A 15,573-nucleotide genomic window follows, 5' to 3' on the forward strand; every position below is an offset into this window, starting at 1 on the left:
AGAACGAAATAGCAAGTTAAAACAAATGACTTGGGAAAAAATCAATTCAATTGCAATGATCCCATGGGAAAAATTAAGCTATTTTGCCTTAATTCTGATTTTCAAAAAACTACTTTGAAATGGAAAATTGGAAATCCTTGCTTTCAGTATATGATTTAAAATACAGTTCAGTAGAATGTGACACCTTTTTAAAAAATATTCCATTGGAAACAAATTGTCGTTTTCAGTTGGAGGGACATTCCAGTGTAAAACTTTCAACTTTATCTGTGGGACATCACTTGCAGCATGCAGTCATAAGCAAGTGAGAACAGCTGCAAAATCTATGTTTGAAAATAGCTTTCAAAATCAAATTGTTTAACATTTGCATCAACTGGTGCTCATCAAAATTGTTCAAATTAAATTGATTTTCATGAGAAAATAACAATTTTTTAAAAGTTGTTTGTAAGAAAAGATTGGTTTAATGAAGTTATTTATTTTTATTATTTAAGGAGTCAAGAAGAATTATTATAAAATACTTTGTTTTTATATTTCTTAACTAAGACTTTTTCTGGAGACTAGGGTGATTTACCATTTAGAACATTAAGCTGATTTAGAATTGTATTAAAAAAAATTAAAAGCAATACATATAACTGACTTGATTTCTGTCATTTTTTGGAATTTCAGTTCAAAGTTTTGTGGGGTGATTTGAGGCTTAATCAACAAAAATCATTGAGATTCAGGAATGACAAACTTCTTCATTGCTTCCATGTAACAGAGCTAAAGGAGCTTTGCTTTGTGGCCAGACCTGCGAACAGCCAAGCTCACGTGGCAGTTTTTTCTTCTGGGAGCAGGAGGTTTAGCAGAGTATCTGTTCTCCACCCAAGCACTTCTTTTCTCAAAAATTACAAAGTCAATAACTCTGAGCTCATGATCCCTTTCTTGATTTTGGTTCAAAACAATTGTGATACTGAATGAAGACATCATTTTGCATTACTCCCTAATCAGATTGAAGAGAATTATGGATTGGAAGGGACCTTTAAGATCATCTTGTTCCAAGTCCCTTTCTATAGGTAGGGATACCTCCCACTACACCACTACTGTTGCTCAAAGCTCCATCCAGCCTGTCCTTGAATGCCTCCAAAGAGAGGACATTCACAATCACTCTGGGCAACCTGTTCCAGTGTCTCATGACCCTCACAGTAAAGGATTTCTTCCTAATATCTAGTATAAATCTACCCTATTCCAGTTTAAAGCCATTACCCCTATTCCTCTCTCTACATGTCATTTTAAAAATTCCCTCCCCATCTTTTCTGTAGGTTCCCTTCAGGAGCAGGAAGGCCGATGTAAGGTTCCCCCTATCCCCTTATTCAGCATCTTCATCAATGAGGTGAATTAAGGCACACAGTGCACTCTCAGCAAGTTTGCTGATGATATAAAGTTGAGAGGGGTGGCTGACACACCAGAAGGCTGTGCTACCATTCAGGACATGGACAGGCTGAAGAGTTGGGCAGAGAGGAACCTGATGAGGAATAACTACACCTGGTGAGGAATAACTGTACACACAAATCCAAGTTAGGGGATGACATGGTGGAAAGGAGCTGTGCAGAGGAGGACTTAAGTGTTCTGCTGGACAACAGGTTGACCACAAGCCAGCAGTATTACTTTGTGGCCAAGAAGGTCAATGGTATCCTGGGGTGCAATAAAAAGAGCATGGCCAGCAGATTGAGGGAGGTGATTTTCCCACTCTATTCTGCTGTGTTGAGGCCACATCTGGAGCACTGTGTCTAGTTTTGGGCTCCCCAGTTCAAGAAAAGTGACTACTGGAAAGATTCCAGTGTAAGGTCACAAAGATGATTAAGGACCTGGAGCATCTGCCTGATGAGGAAGGGCTGAGTGACCTGGCACTTCTCAGTCTGGCGAATACTGAGGGGGGACTGTATCAACACATACAAATATCTAAAGGACAGATGTCAAGTGGATGGGGTCAGGCTCTTTTCAGTGGTGCCCAGTGATGAAAAGAAAAGGGGTAACAGGTGAAAACTAGAACACAGAAAGTTCTACCTGAACATTAAAAAAATAATAAAAATAAAAATAAAATAAAATAAAATAAAATAAAATAAAAATATCACAGTGAATTCAGAGGGATTCAGCAGTGGAACATGCTTCCAGAGCAGTTGTGGAGTCTCCTTCTCTGGATGTATTCAAGAACCACATGGACACATTCCTGTGCAATCTACTGTAGGGAACCTCCAGACGTTTCTTCCATCCCCTATGATTCTGTGATTCTGTGGCTATAAGCAGCACAGGCAGTCAGGTTACACAGGCCAGGCACATCAACATAGATTAGACTTCCAGTGTCATACTAACCTTTGAAAGACTCTATTCCCCTGAGGCTTCATTATGTACTAACAATACTAAATCACTTTTATGTTTCTATCTTCATCGGTTATTCACAGCTAATCTGCATGCTCTCTTAGTATAGGGTCTATCTTATGTGGGAAACTCTCCTTGTTTCTTTTTAAATGTAAGGTAGCTGCAAACTGGCTTTGATCTTCTATGCAGCATATGGCCATGAGCCCCTTCTCCCTCCCAGCTAAATATATTCCAAAGTGTCCTGGGCAGAGTATGCAGTTTTGGTTCTATCAAAGTAATTCCAGCCAAGAGAGCAGAAAAGCAACAAGTCTGTACCAACTGCCTAAGCACAGCAGTCCTAGAGACTGCTGTAAACGAGATCAAACTATTCAAGCTGGATCCTAATCAACAGTCAGTGCAATCACTGGGGAGCAGACACTGTCATCTACACACGCATTTTTGGGGTTTGTAATATTTAACATTTGATTTATGGTGGTGAATTTTGTCCTGGAAAACACTCGCTTATGTGAAAGTCTTCGCTCTGTCACCCGTTAAAAATCAAAACCTTACCCAGATGAAAGCGTCCTGCTGAGTTCACTATTTTGGATCAGGACTCTGGATCTGAAGTCTGGAAGATAATATTCCATTTCTGTCCAATTTTCTTGCTCAGATTTAGAAGAAGCTCAAATGTTTTTCATCAACATTTTTGTATTTAATTCTGAGAGAATCTTCACAGTGCATCAGGTTACTGTGATATATGACCCACACTCATATGTAAATTTTCCAAAAAATCTCAGGCTGAGGCAGATCTCTGCCTCAGCAAATTTCAGCCCAGATGGCTAGTTTGGCAAAGATGCGAGCACCTAAAAGAGTTTTACAAAGGAAAGTGTGTATGACTTTAATAATAGGAGAGTGCTACCATGTACCATGTATGATAAGGTTTTACAACACAAACCATAAGGGGAGAATTCAGGCAGGATTAATTCATCTATGCTATGGAATATATGATCTATCTCTGTTCTTCTCTTTTTTTCAAAGTTGTTTCAGAATTAGGTCTTATTTTTTTTATGATCCTTCAGACATTGCCATTGCAACTAGGCAGCTCAAAACTGGCCTTTCTCTCTCCTACTTTATTAAATGAAGGTTATCTCAGAAGTGTAAAACCATGCCAAATGTTTAACCAAGAGGCCCAAACTGCCATAGTTACTCTCATAAAGAAGTCATCTAGAAAAGGAGAAAAGCTGTGCAGCTGAAATCTAAGCTGTTCAACCGGCATTACTTCATTTTCAAAATAAAAGCCTGACTTGAGGTGTCAATACGAGAATACATGCACAACTTCTGATCTATGGTTCCTTAAATCCCCAGTATGTCACAAAGACCCTCTTAGGCACAACAAATGAAAAATATGATTTAATACAGATTAATTGTAAGTTTTTGAGTTACATTTCTGCTTTCATCTCATCTCTGTCAATTCACTCTTACTGAGCAGGATGTGAGGACGTGAACTGGAATTTTGTTCAAGGCCATGTAAGAAATTTGCTGTAATTTACACTTGTGCAAATTCCAAGTACCTCCACTAGCATCAATGAAAGCACAATTTGGCTTGAAACACCAACTGCAACAAGGTTAGAAGATGTTTTGTTTTTTTTTTTATAATTAGGTGATAGCTTCATAATAAAAATCCAGTGACTTCATAGGCGGAGTGCAGATCTGATGGATTTGTGCTAGTCTGCTATAGCTTTGATAAGTATTGACCCTCCCACATTGGTGCTGAGAAGATGCGCTACATAAATCAGCACTACTCAGGCATATTAGCAAATAATAAAGGACCAGGATGAAACATGTTTCCTATATACAAGGAGTAGCGCTGCCTCTCAGAGAATTTCTTTCATGAACTATCATCCTGTTTTAATATTTAAAAAAATTACAAAATTTCCACTTGCAAAAAGCCTTCTGAAAAGCATCACAGCAGGAGTCGGATTCACTAGCATCCCTCTCTCTCTGTTGTTATACAGGAGGAAGAAGGTAATAGGGAAATATCCCCCTTCTCTGAGCTCATCCTTTTAGCTCCCAACCTTAAAACTAGCTAAGAGAGAGTTTACCACCACAATCCAACGTCTACATTTATTTTTGTTGGATGGCACCTTTGTTCTGTTTCACGTTATTCAGATGGATAAAGTTCAGAAGGGTTCTGCTTTACTGCCCTGTTTTCCCTTAATGTTTCCGCATTTTTAAATGCTACCAAATGGTTGCTTTTGGCTCTCAAAATTATCACATGTTGTCTGTAAGTATGGAAATAGTTATGGTAATACAGACATAAATCATAACTGCAAATACCACATAAGACTGACATATAATTATAAAAATACCTAATAGATTTCAAAGACAACACAGCTGTCCCTTCTAACCTTTCATTTGTAGATTCTTTTCTCTTCTGTTTTTGTTTATAGATTGCTGTGCAGTTGGACACAGAACAACAAAATTTTTGTTTCTGATTTTGAAAAGACAAGGAAAGAAAGAATACACATTTCATCATTAGTTACTCATTAGTACACAATTTTTAAAAGAAGCTAACATCAACTCTAGAACATCATCTTGGAATCAATCTTCCACTTAATACATTTTAAAGGAATCTGTCAATGGCTACATACCACAATTTAAAATAAAATCCTGCCATCAGTCTAAAGAAAGGGTTGGCCAAATGGCACATGTTGGGGAAGAAACATGATTCTTTCTCGAAACATCTCAATGTTTTTATGAAAAGAATCACAATAGATTATTATACTGTCCTCAATCAAATATGTTTTTTATGCTCTACTCAGGGAAAAACAGATTGAAAAGTGTTTTGGGTAAATTTACTGTGCCTTGTTAATGAGATGAGTAAAGCCTTGCCCAGAACTGACATTGCCAAAAAGGGTTTAACATATTGCCTCACAATTCCCACCTTGCACTTTATCCCTGTCCAGTCAGCTTCACTTAATTCACTTTAGAGTGAATTAATTCAAGTGTATTTCAACTCTGTGAGTTTGCGTGCTGCTTCATCCCAAACAACCGTACATTGTTACCTTGAACTCACACATAGAGTCCCAACAGTTACAAAAGAGAGGCTGCAGACAACATTGCTCTAGCAAAAATTAAGGGAAGGCTGTTATCACTGAAACTTTTGGACATTTTTTTTAATAAATAGGCAACCACTTCCTTCAGAAACCTGTGCCTACACCTCCTGCACAACAAATTTAACAATTTAACCCAAATTGTGGCAAACATCTAAAAGGAGTGAAATTCATCCTAACAATCAAAAATGCACAATTCTCTCTCCCTCCCTCTCAAAATTTGCCAAAACATAAATATAGCTTTATATAGGACTATGCACAGCTATGAATGTGTGAAATACTTTTCAGTTCCTTTCCAAAGAAACAGCAAAAATGAAATGGAAAATACTGGAAAGAAAAAACAGTTTGAGCTAGACTTGTCCTAATAGCTTATTGATACAAATTATTCAGCAGATGCAACATTCAAATCTGCACTGCCTTTTCATCAAGCTACACCGAACTGGCCTTTGTCCATAAATGTATCATGCTATCAGATATGTCACTTGGCTGGGAGGCTGCCATGGCTATGCTGGTGACTGAATGCTAAAATAATTTCTCCAGGGATGAGGCTAATCTCAAAGGTTTCTAGTTCCAAGGGAAAGATAATTTTTCGCCACTAGCTGGAGCCTGATGTCAAACATGTGCGGACTTCATTTATTCTCCTCAGAAGTTGAAACCCAGCTTGTCCTTCCTGATTTCAATATTGTCCTACATTTGGGCACAAAGCAGCTACTATGCACTGAACTATTAAAGCAGGAGAGCCCAGTAGACATGGGAAAATAGTTTAGGGGAAACAGTTTGACAGCAGGATGCAGTTGTTTCTATTGTTCTGTTAGAATAGAGATATCTGGGAAGCTTAACTTTGTTTTCACTATGTAAACACGTATCTTAGCATTAAGATATAGAGCCAAAAAGTTACAAATACTTAAAACAAAACAAAAGCACCAAAATGAAACAAATTCTACAAAAAAAAGTTTGCCCTTTTTGCACACTGTTTCTACTTACTTGGCAAAAACATAAAAGTTCAGTACACCTACCAGAAGGCTAATCTGTACTGAAAGAAACAAATGCCCTGGACTGTATCACACTTGTATCTTGGTTTGAGAATTAGAAAGAAGCTGCAATGATTGAATATGTTTTGTAGCATCATCTTATGAAAACATCTTGACATATTTTTATTGCCTTCTACTTGCTTTCTATAGACATTAAGATCATATTAAATAGGCATTTAATATGATTAAGATAAACCATTTTTCTTCATCATCTCTCTAAGCATTTACAATTAGTACAGCATCGATGAGGATAGTAGTCTTTGGAATGAACTAGAATTTGGTCTATGGGTTTAATCTGTAAGGGCAGAGCATAAGATGTCTGTGTATGCAGACATTTCCTGTATTCCTCTTCTTACAAGAAGATATCTTGCAGTACTCAAATTAAGACTTTGAAATCAAAAGTTATCAAATCCACAGCATATTATGTGAAATCTGAACCACTGGCAAACACTTTCATAACATTCTGACCTCTTTTCTTCATAAATACGGGTCAGGAGATCATGAACAGCTTCTTCCAGAAGTATTTACAATGTTAGCAATGTTTCTCACACAAAACAATTCAATTTTTATAACAAACAATTTTATTGCTAAATTTTCAAATCCATGTTGTGGATGTTTCTACAAGCATAGTCAAGAAATCTGAATGAACTTGCTTCTCATCTCTTTCGCGAAAACAGGAAAAGAAAATTTGCATGACAAATTTGAGTAATAAAAGGACACAAATAAGCCATGCATGTGCTAAATTTAAGTGGGCTTTTGTCTGAAACATTGCACCATATTATACACAAAAGTTACTGTGCCACTGTTCATGGAAAGCATACTATTTTAGAATCACCACTGTTTTAGGGATAGGCATATTAACTATTAGAAAAATAGACTCCTTCTCTAAGCAAACTTGTACTTTTGTTATCATTCAACTAGGAAAAACTTTTGAGGATATTTGGAATCAGGAGAAAAAATACAGTCTCACTGGGCTTTGGACTTAAGGCATACTTCTGTGCAATTAATAGCACAGCTGAACATATTCTTGAAGAGAAGACAGTGAGGGGAGGGGCAGAAATGATGCAAAGATAACTGCAGAGGGAGAAAATAAAATAAACATTACAAATCGTCAAGACTGTAACTGAGACATCAACAATTTCTATTTTCAAAGGCTCTTCATAGTAGCCTGTCTGTTTAACTCACTAATTTTGGTAAGTCAAACACCTTGTCTGGTCACAGTTCCTGTCTACAGAATGTGTGATTTGGCATCAACATGACAGTGATCCCTTTTAAAATCAAGAACTAAATCTGAATGGCAGGTAAAGTGCTGAATGACATGCACAAGATTCTTCATCAACACTCTTTCAAAAATTAGGATATTATTCTTTACTATGGTGCTCTGTAATTCTAAAGTAAATCATCCTAAGATACTATTTTGCATGTCTGTAGATAAGATATGATTACTTAGAAAAAAATAAAGCTTTCATATAAATATCTTATCATCTACCAGAATTAGTCTGGCTCCTATAGTATGGTATCCTTTCTCTATCCTTTTTTCTGAATAAAAATGTGATATTCATTAGACAGAGAATAAACTCTGACAAATTATCAATTGGTATTGGTATTGGTATTGGTATTTCTGTCAAAAGAGAGGCTGGTAAAAGAGAGGGTAGTATAAACAACAGCAACATAAGAGAGAATTTTTCAAAGTGTACAAAGGAGTAAGAAGGTAGTGGAAAAGATAGGAGTTAATTTGTCTAACTGACTGGGTTATCTTAGTCTAAAGGGCAACCTAGACCTTGGTGAAATCTGTGAACATGAAGATCTACAGAGAGAGTCCAAGTTGATCTGATTCCTTCTTTAATTATCTCAATCAGCTGCACATAATTAGATGGAATAGGTATAATCCATTGCTATAAACTCCTTTTTGAGTATAACTGAGTTGTGCAATGTACATTATTTTTATGTAAAGGAATATAGATAGATTTAATTTATTTTGTTGGTGGAAGAGATAGCCCCCTTGGACTTGGGACTTGGCACTGGGAATGGAAGAGATCTGCCCCTACTGTGAAGTGGTGCTAGGAAAAGCCTTCACATATTCATCCTCGTTTTCCTTTCTGGCCTTAATGAGTCCTGCTTATCTAAAACCAGTCATTCAATTTACTTCACTTGTACACTGCAAATAGTGGGATGGGGAGTCAAGAATGAAAGCAGTGTAGAGCAGAGGATATCTTTGTATTTACAAGGCTGATTGCAAAGGAATGTCATACTTTAGGGGTGTTATTTCACAGGAAACAAGACATAAGAACGCATATATTTTGAGCTGGGAGAAAACATTCACAAGAAAACAAAACAAACAAGCAAAAAAAATACTCCTCAAAACATAAAAACAACAAAAATTCTAAAGTAACCTAGAATCCCTTGTAAAGGAAATTGGATACACTTTTTATCTAAACTTTTTCCAATACTCAGCTGTAGTAATTTTTCCTCATTTGTTCCGTAAATTATCAAATTTACGACCTTTTGAGTCTTACATTTTTAGGGCAATTTCAGCACATTCTGTCTAGGGCATGAACACAATGTAAAGGGCTTATGGGTTGGCAAGGCGAAGTGTAAATTTACAGTGCATCATCCTACAACCTCACTGCCTTATGATTGCTCATCCTGCAGGAAACTTACATACTTGCATTCCTCAGTGATTAGTCTTGCTTTCCTACTAGCAGAGTATACATTTGCTAATGTGATGTGTTCAGTTATACATTAGTAACCAAAGTTCATCTCCAGATAACTTGTATTCATGCACAGGACTTTGGGTAATGACTTCTTTGGAAAGCAAATCTACCTAGCTTCTTTCTCCTATTCTAGAACATTGAAAATGTAGTCTCTTGACAGCTTTGCCCAAGCAATAGAAAGGCATCAGAAAATTTGAGGTGTTATTGAGAGAAAATTCCAATAGTGTTCAAGGACACTATGAGGGCAGAGAAAATAAGTATCGCAACTTGACTGATACATATATTCTCTTCATCATTGATTAGTCCACAATCACATACTCCTCTTAAAAGAAAAGGAAATGAAGCTTAAATTTATCAATATATTCATTTCTGTCTAACATGAAGCAATTGATTCTGCAGTCTAGTTAGTAAATCGTTAGACAGTTATCATCTTTCAAAGTACGTATGTGAATAAACATGCATAGTTTTTTGATCAAATCTTTTTTGTTAAGGATAGTTTCCTCACCAGCTCTAAATATGTCCTTCTAATCACTAGGACATGAACAGACCAGCAAACTAAGTTAATAACTTCTCTTATTTTATCTATTCTTGAATGTGGCATGGAACAGAAAACAAGAAAATAGGAATCAGATAAGCAGTAAGAAATTATTTTGTGGCATGTAGCACTGCTGTCAGCTGAAGAGAAAAGCATGGCATACCCACATGTAGCTATGTCCTCTCCATCCTTTTACTGACAATCATGCTGCATGTCACAGAAGACCACACTCTTTCCCATTTCTTATAAGCCTCTATTTAAGTCAGCATTCAGCTCTAATTTGCAACCATTTCACTCAGATAAAGACCATCTTTATCTAAATGTGTTTATGCAGTGTGCAGAACAATGAGGTAAGAAGGGCAGACAGAAGTTTAGATATCATTGCACATATACATTTGATTTTTATCTCACGTTTATGTTTTCTTTTTTGTATCTTTCCAAAGAATATGACTTTAGACTTTCTATGTTGGATTGATTACCTTTACGTAATTGAAAATATATTATAGCTACAAATCTGAAATATTTTAGTTTTTACATTATTTTCTTTGTAATCCAGAATAACTTTCTTTCACTATTGAGTTTTATTTGATCTGCAATAAAAGATACAGATAATCTAACACATTCTACTAACAATGCATATATATGTTAAAGGTACAGATGGAAAGGAAACATGCATCATCATTAAGAAAGTAGATAGTCATTTATAATGAGACTGCAAAACATGTGGAAAAATTTTAGTTCAAAAGCAAAAACAAAAAAAAAGTCCTGAAACAAGCATGTATCACATGGCAGATATAAAACCATTATTTAGTATATTTAGACTTCCATCATATAATATAGTACTATAAGCAATAGATACTATACACTCTCCTGAAGGAGACTGAATAGTTACTGGGTCATCTACATAATATCTCACCTTCGCTAATGTATATACACACTACGCAGCTTTCAAAACATCATGGCTATTCATTTACTTCCTAAATTTTCACAATAGTGCCATATCCATTTTTCTAGTGATCAACATAAGATGCGTCTTGTAAAAAACAAAGAAACAAAAAACAAAAAATTTAAAAACTTAAAACATTAAAATATTTAGTAGCTGAGAAAACAAGAAAGACCAACCTCAAATCTTTCTCCAAGTGGTAGAACATGATACAAATGACAAATGATACAAACTTTGCTGGTTATTCTTTTCTTTTCTTTTTTTTTTTTTTTTTTACTTTTACAAAAAAACCCACACAATTCCATTTGAAATGAATAAAAGAACAAACCAAATGATAGACAATACTTTGATCTTAATTTTTTACTCAATTACTTTATTTCATCTCATGAGAATATATCAAATTTTTAAGAAAACAGGTTTGTATTTTGGTTAGAAAAAATATTTACAGAGAGCATTAGGACAGAAATTAAATTGCAGCAGGATGGTCTGAAAATGATGAAAGCTGGAAATGACCACTCTACTTCAAAAATTGGTGGTCCTTCCTCCTTTTCACTTCTACAGTGAATACCAATATAAGTCAGCTAACTCAAGAAATTTTTAAATCTCTCTGAAATTCATTATTTTTTCAAACAGAAAAGTAAGAATTTGAGCTGTGCTACACCTCTATTATTCCAGATTGCTAAAGACACATCAAAACCTCAGGAAATTATTTCAAATTAAGCACCGGGACTACAGAAAATGAGGAATAAAGCAGTGGGACTGCCAATATTTGCAGTAAAGCCTTTTTCTGCCTCTCTTCTTGTGGACACAAAAGGTTAGGATGATCTACAGATAAATGTCAGTACTTTACCTAATTTCATGAACCCAGACACTGTATCTTTGTTTTATCTTGGCATTTTTCTTGACCTTTGCCCCTGAAATACTACAGTAAGTCTCAAAAATTGCATTCAAAACCAATTAACTTCATCATGTACAGTGAAGATTAAGCATTACACTCTTATTTACATTGTTAAGAATATGTCTTCTTTGTTAATTCAGTAAATTTTATTAATGTACTCTTTGTCTCTATTGCAATACTTTGAAATTATTAAGATGTTTGCCAATTATTACAGGAATCTTTGTTTCATCTTACAGAATAATTTGTGTTATCTGGAACAGAGAAATGGACTTTCAGTAAAGTTAGAACTTTCTTCTGGGCAAATTCATAAACATGGAATTTAGTTCCTTGGAATATGCATTCATTACTTTAATATTTTTAAATCTGTTCCTGATACTGGAAGTTTCAAAGAAAGCTGGTAGAAGTCCAGATCAAAACAAGCAGAAAGGGAGGAATCCTGACAATATGTGTATATGCAAGTTAACTCACGAAACTTTGGTCACGGGATATCACAGACGTTCAAATTTTACATAGGGTTCAGGAGAAACCAGGCAAGCTTGTTAAGTGCAAACCAATTAGACTACTAAATAGACAGAAACAACATCGGGAAATCTCTGATCAGCAAATGGCTGGAAGCTTACAGGAAGGTTAGAGGCATTTGCATGCCCTTTTCTTATACATTTCCCAAAGCACTTTTGTTTTTGGCTTCATCACAGACAGGACCACCCTGATCCAGCTTGGCTGTTGTTCCGTTATTTAATCCTTATCTTGTTCTAACACAGATTTTAATACTTTTTATGTTTGAGAAAATAACTTTAAACAACAGAAAAAACTGCTTCCAGTGAATTCAGATTCTAGATCTTTTATGACATCATTCACTTTTGGAAAAGGAGTAATACAATAGGCACACTGAAATTACTTCATGTATTATTATCAGTGTTGACAACAGGGTTTCAGTAACAGCTCGATCCAAAACCCACTGAGGTCACTGGAAAGACTCCCATTCATTTCAACAGGCTTAGAATCAGATCCTAAGATTCTTTGAATAAGAGTAAAATAAAAAAAGGAAAATAGAAGATTGATTGAAAATTATTCTCATGTTTTTCTTGCTGGTCTCATTTTCTTTCCATTGTAATTTCTCTTTTGCTTGCCATCAATACAAAAATAACATATACTGGAAGAAACAGCCTCCTTTACTGTTTTTAAATTATGTTTTTAGTAATTTCTTTGAATTGGAAAGATATATCAGACAGAAAAAAATATTTTTGATGTATAATTGCCTATTCATTCTGAAAAAAACTCAAGCTGAACTCTAATTCCAGAGGAGGAAGATAGTGCAAAAGTATGTTTCCACTCAAACAAGACCAATACCATAACCATTCATCTCTATCTGTCACATGATTATTGGTGAGTTGGATAATACTGAGACTAATAATAAATCAACCTTAGTTTTAGTTCTACAAACTATTTATCTTGAACTACTTTTTTTTGGATTTGTGGAGGGTGTAGATAAAATAACTACTAGATCAGAAAACTTCTGGGTTTGGTATTGCAAAACCGTAACTGACCTTAGCTAGTTTTGTAGCCCTAACAACTGTTACTTCTCCCACTAAGTATTCATTCAGTTTTCTCACTAAATATTCATTCAGTCCATACATCCATGCAAGAGGTGTAACACTGTACAGTTAGCGAGTTGTGCAGATAGACATCACAAGGTCACCTTGGTTCTCCACCTGAGACAGGTGTATCAAAGTTTATCAGCAGTATAACCTTGTTGTAAGAGAAGACTAACAAGGGAAGATAACTGAAAGACACAATCTTCTCCAGAGCACAGATTATGGTTCACCCACATTTCTATGAAGTCCTGTAGGGCTCTCTCCAGTAAGACTATGCATCATATAAAAAAATTAGAGACAAACCTATAAAAATTTATCTAACTTCAGTAGAAACTGGCAATATTTTTTTCCAAATATAAAGTAAAAGCAAGAATTTGTTTAATTTAAAAAAATGATAACAAAAGATAAAAACCCTGTAGCAGACTTTTCTCAAACTTTGTAGTCAGCTGGTATTATATTTGAAGGATCTTTCTGCAGGATGTGCCGGGAACAGTAAGTTCTAGTGTGTTACCTCAGGTCTACTTTTATTGTTCTACGTGTAGGTTTTCCATTTGACTTGTTCGGGACTGAACCAATGATAGTTCATAGACATAACCCCAGGGCTATTTCTCAGTAATTCTGAACACTCAGTCAAATGCAAAGAGCCATCTAAGATCCTCCCCGTGGTTGCTATGACCTTTGGTGGCTAAATTTGGCACTACTCAAACTACTCAGAAAGCTATTTCACAGTTAACTTATTTGCAGCCAATGCTTCTAATTATTCCACACCACTGAAACAAGATGCTGCTTCATAAAAAGGACCTCAATTATTATTTTTTTAGTAGAAATTACAGTTCTTATTTGGTAATATTAAATCTGAAATAAAACAATACATTTTTCATGCTTTGGAATGAATTCCCAAGCATAAATATTTAAGGATGTACTCAAGCTGACTGATTATTTTCTTGTGGTCTTAAACCACATCATCTACACAGAAGAGGACTGTATTTCTGAGCCTTCTGCAGTAATCAGATGTCAAAAATGTGTTGTGTTTTGAGAGGCACTCCTCATTCTTACAAACAATTTTAACCTCTGGTAGTATGAAGGCATTTTTTAAAGGCTCTGAAATAACTTTGGCACTCCTTGACTCTCATTTACACATATGTCCATGTGTGCTCAAAGTTACTTAAGGATATGGAACATGATTTCCTAAGCCCTTTTTGAGCTTATAGGGACAGAGAATGAGATGAGACTTCTGGAAATCTGAAGACAATTTCTTATTATAACAAATGGTCACTTCTTTCAGTTCCTCCCATTCTCAGATTTCTGATATCCACGATTCCCACCAGAAGTTTCTAACAGAATCTCGCTGCTCTGCATGGTCAGAGAATTTCCTCCAGTTTTCAGCCTAAAAGTATTTATGACCAGTTTATAAATGTTTGCTTTTCTGCTTATACTGTCCTTCATCTTACGAAATTCTTTTGCCCCACTGGTAATTATTCCCTTTGCGAAATGACCAGGCTAATCTCTCCAGTGCTTTGTTTTGCTGGCTAAAAAATGCTAATAGAACAAATTCTCATTTTGAACTGACCATCCTAATATTTCTTCTCTGTTTCTTGTTGTTAGTGCATGTTAAAGATGTGGAATCAGAATTTTACACAGTACTTTATATAAGGTTTTACCTGGATCTTGTGCATTTATATACATACATTCCTGTATGTCTTGAAACTCTGTCTCTTGATCCTAGGATCAGAATAATTTTTTCATAGCTACATAAGAACATTTTCTTACATTCAATGGGTATTTTCTTAAAATTAATTAGCATAAAAACTCTTATTCTCAAATATGCCAGATGGATCACTACTACTAGCAAGTAGGGTTGCTGTTTTTTTTCCTTTTAAACTAGTTTCCTGTGCCTGATCTTGCATTTTTCATGACTGAATTTCATAACATTTCTACCACTCTAGCTTTCAAGCTATCCCAGTTCCTCCAGAATTGTACCTTTGATCTACCTTTGAGCTTTCCAAAACTAAAATCTATAGGTTGTCTAGAAAGGAAGAAATCTTTTTAATCAACATATATTCTAAGTCATGCACAAAAGATCTAGAAAGAATAAATTTTGTGGAAAAATTTTCCAGGCAGATATTTCCAACTTGTCATGCGCTGATACACATTTCTAACATTTATTCTTAATTCCCACAGACTTTTCAGAGCCTAATAACAGGATTATATTAATTCATATTTGACTAGGTTATAAACCCATATTATTACAACCACAGGTATTTTCAACAAGTTATGAAGGTAAATACTTAAAATACAGTCAAGATACCTGGGAAAAAAAGGCCTAGCTTTCCCAAGGAATGGTTCAATCTGAAAAGCAAACAGAGAATTACTGGCAGTGGAATTACCATGCAACTTAAACTTTGCTACTAAG

The 15,573-nt window shown here is 35.3% G+C and overlaps 1 pseudogene; it reads right to left on the reverse strand.

Moving 5' to 3' along the window:
- Positions 1-15,573, reverse strand: part of LOC146545404 (potassium voltage-gated channel subfamily KQT member 1-like) — a 241,286-nt pseudogene that overhangs the window by 190,508 nt on the left and 35,205 nt on the right.

Source organism: Meleagris gallopavo, chromosome 1, assembly GCF_905368555.1.
Source record: "Meleagris gallopavo chromosome 1, MGAL_WU_HG_1.1, whole genome shotgun sequence".
In the NCBI taxonomy this organism is placed as follows: domain Eukaryota; kingdom Metazoa; phylum Chordata; class Aves; order Galliformes; family Phasianidae; genus Meleagris; species Meleagris gallopavo.